Genomic DNA, 4,043 nt, shown 5'->3' with positions numbered 1-4,043 from the left:
ATATATGACACTCCCCCATCATGTGCATGTCCTCTTTAAGTGTTGGTGTCCTCTTAGATCCTTGAATTCCCCTTGAGCACTAATTCCATGCCTTCGCATGCATGAAGACTCGGAGCTATTGACTACACCTGACACAGATGGAGCATCTATTTTTTCTGTGGGAAAGAGCACGCGGTGGGAGGTATCTCTTTAAAAGGGGCTGGCAAGTCCCTCCTACACCTCCCACTCTGCTAGTTCTCTTCTTGTACATGCCTATGACATCATCCTGGGCCACCCATGTAGCTGGATCTCTGGGGGAAGGAAACAACTCCTCATGTTCCACAGCATGGCAAGACAGCCTAGGCTCTGGGGTCTGGAAGGTGCCAACACCTCTGAGTCCTCATCTGGGTTGTTCTTTGTGGATTGGAGGGCACCGTATGGGCAAATGAATGAAAAACTATAAAGTGCCAAGTTCACGCTTTACAGGAAAGTTCTTCATGGCAACATGGCTTGCTTAGCTGTTAGATCTCACAGTGAGGATGCTCTGAGCTGGTCCTGAGTAGTACTGAGGACAGAAGACTGGCAGGCGTAAGTCTGTCCTGACCACAGAGGTGTCCCTTGGAAACTGTGTAGCTGTGAAGTCCTGTTTCTGAAGAGGAAGGGACAGAAGAGCAATGGGTAACCTGCAGAGGAAACCGGAGACTGGAAACAGTGTCTGTCAGACAGACTGATCCTAGGGACAGTTGGAGTATGATCAAAGACACAAGGCTGCGTGTGATGCCAGCTGAGGCCTGCTTCCTTGAGCTAACATCTAGGATAGAGGGTTGTGTAGGCCCCCGAATGACCGCTGATGGCTAAAGAGCCCTTTAGGGGTGACTTGTAGTGGGAAACAGAAACAGCAGAGGCCAGGTAATGTAAGCGGAAGCGCCCACCCAGATGGTCTTCTGTCTACTTAGATTTTTCTCAGCCTGACACAGCTAGAGGCATCTGAGAAGAGGGAGCATCAATTCAGAAAATGCCTCTGTCTAGTTACTTTTCAGTTGCTGTAAGGAAACATCATGGCCAAAGAAACCATAAGCTCAATGAAATGCTTTCATCACAAAGTGTTTGCTGGAAATATATTCTATGTTTTGGTCACTAGGAATGTGAACTTCTGTTGCCTGTGGAAAGCTGCTGTGCTGTATGTTAGGCGCACCCTGGGTGCTTTCGGGTCCATAGAGGATAGGCCAGGTTCAAAGTCAAGTTGACAGGAAGGTGAAGGTTAAGAGGATCTAGAGCTGAGATAGAGGACAGCCGAACAGGATAAACTCATGTTCAAGTTCTTGGGATGTTCTTTCTGAAGAATACAGAAACCAAGCCATGTGTACATGAGTGTGACCTTAGCACTAGGGGAGGCAGAGCTAGGAGGATAGAGGAGATCCCCCCCTTTTTTAAGGTAGAAAATTGAAGCTGACAAGATCCGGGAGTGAGCTAGTTATCATGGTTGGCAATGGGGAAGCATTCACTTCTGTGACAGTGGCCAGGGAGACTTGGATCTGTCATGTTTCCATTTTTGCCTTGGATGCTGGGCAGCTCAGGGCTAAATTTTATGCAACATATTCTCTCAAGTCCAGCCTTTTAAAACGCTGCTCTAACTATCCCTCCCTCCACCCACATATCCCTGTTTATCCTGTCATTGTTTTTATATGATTTTTCTTGTTTGATGCTGTGTCATATCTTTTAGCAAACAGACAATATTTTTTAAAAGCATTTCAAATACTTTATTACAAGAGTGACAAAGATTATTGCTATGTACACCATGCTTTCCAGGATTAACTGTGGAGACCATGTCTTTGGCTCTACCTGCTGTGACAGTTCCAAGCTCAGTTTTCTGCTCAGTGACAGTAAGTTTCCTTCAGCCAGGATACATTCATGGGTCCACACATCCTCTCAGTTTCTTAATTGGTTTGTATTTTTTTTTTCATGTTGCAAGTTTATTTTGTATGTCTCTTTTGTTGTGAGCAATCACAATCTTTCACCGGGGGAGAACAAAATGTATTATAAACACTAGAGGGAAAAAGAAATAAAAAAATAAAAAATGGAAGTATTTGAAACATATCAAGAAACTTGATGGGGGCCTGGAGAGATGGCTTGGTGGTTAAGAGCACTGGCTGCTCTTCTGTAGGACTTAGGTTCAATTCCCAGCACCCACATGGTGGCTCATAATCTTTTGTAACTCTAATCCCAGGGGATCCATCATCCTCTTATGTCCTCTGCAGGCACTGGACTCGACATGGTGCACAAACATATGTGTAGGCAAAACACCAAACACCTTAAATATAAATAGATAAGTCTTCTTTAAAAGACTGAAAGAAAATTAACAGAAGGTAAATTATGACCGAGATGATGGCAAGTGGCATGTTTAAAGAAGTAAAAGATTGGAAGAAGTAATTTTCATTTCTTGCATTATACTTTTATATTCTCTTACTCATATTTTATTTATTCATTTATTCACTTCACATTTGTGCACATGCCCCAGTATGCACATAGATGTCAGAGGACAACATGTGGGAGTCAGTTCTCTCTAGCGTGTAAGTTCTGGGGATTAAAATTAAGTCACCAGGCACCTTTGTCCACTGAGGCATCTTTCTGGTCTGCAACCTACCACTATGCTTTATTTCTCAAAGGGTATTGTGGACAGACTTTGCCCCTTAGCATGAGAGAGATTAGGACATCCATGGTCAGGAGATGGGCCACTCTACTGGGGTCTCGTACTCTTCTGTGAATGGCAGCAGACAACTTCTGTTTATGCTTGCCATTCTCATGGCTTGACTTCTCTATGGAGGAAGATGAGCAGAATGGAGAGGGAGGCTTGCTCTCCTCTCTCCTGGCTGGATGATTGATGGGAGAGAGCGTGCCTCAGAGCGTTAAATGGAGCTGTGGTTGGTGCTCTGGGGAAGGAGGAGATACATGGAAGATGAAGGAAACAATTTATTGGAAAAGAAATAGGAAGTGGGGCACAACAGAGAGGAGCTGGAGGACTTGAAAAGGCAGTGTAGGGAAGTGATGCGTGAAAGAGGGAGAACCAAAAGTGCAATGTAGAGGGATGGATTGATGGACAGCGCTATAAAGATCCTGAGAAGATCGCAGGAAATAAAGGGTATGAAGCATTCGGGAAGCTTATGTCACACTCAGCAGTAAACTCGGAAGATTAAGGGAAATTCAGAGCTTGAGGACAGAGTTTGAAGAGAAAGAGACGGGTTCACTCAATTTCTGACTGAAAAAAAATCCTTGGGCCATCAGTTATGTCCAAATGGTCATCAGAATAGCTACTACAGGAGGAGAGAGAGAAGCGCTGATTCCAGGATCTAGGGGCAGGTCGAAATTGTAGACAAGAATAGAGAAAGAAAAAAAGGTACCAATTTTTTTTTTTTTTTACCAAGATCTCTGTTCCAGGAGCTTTTACAACTCCTGCCTCCGCAGCTGTCTCCCGAACCAGTCCTCCTCCCGTGCATTCAAATTGACCTTTATAGGCGCATGCCACACCCATCCTGGCTCGCCACATACTGTTCACGTAGTGTGTGCTTGTGCGGGGCTAATGCTGGGTGTCGGGTTGTAAACACCATTATTTTTGTGTTGGAATGGCTTAAAATGTACACTCCCATGCACATGGGAGTGCCACCAGTGTTCCGCCTGTGGGGATCCTAGAGCTTAGACGGCTCCATGCTCCATCCCCAGGATATTGCATTCATTCCCAGCCGGGACACAGGAAAAGAGGATGGTGACTCATGGCTGCCATTACAGGTCTTTGAGAAGCCGAGGTGGGAAAACTGAAGCCAGCCAGGGTGACAGAGTGATCTCCTGTCTCAGAGAGGGAGCGTGGGAGGGGAAGGGAGACAGAACAGACACACTCTTGATCACGGGAGAATTTTAGGGCCAAGCCTTGTGGTGGGGGTTACTCCCACTTCCCACCAGCTTTAATTCATTAACACAAATGCTCTGATTGCTACGGAGGCTGGGAAATAGGCTTTGGCTGGATTTTCAAGGAAAAGGAGCAGTGTTGATAGATAGATAGATAGATAGAT

The 4,043-nt window shown here is 45.3% G+C and overlaps 1 protein-coding gene across 1 annotated transcript in view; it reads left to right on the top strand.

Moving 5' to 3' along the window:
- Positions 1-4,043, top strand: part of Xkr6 (XK related 6) — a 219,397-nt gene that overhangs the window by 102,916 nt on the left and 112,438 nt on the right. The window lies entirely within an intron of this gene.

This window comes from Microtus ochrogaster, chromosome 17 (genome assembly GCF_000317375.1).
Source record: "Microtus ochrogaster isolate Prairie Vole_2 chromosome 17, MicOch1.0, whole genome shotgun sequence".
In the NCBI taxonomy this organism is placed as follows: domain Eukaryota; kingdom Metazoa; phylum Chordata; class Mammalia; order Rodentia; family Cricetidae; genus Microtus; species Microtus ochrogaster.
The sequence above is the reverse complement of the archived record's forward strand: the minus strand, read 5'-3'. Positions and strand labels throughout refer to the sequence as shown.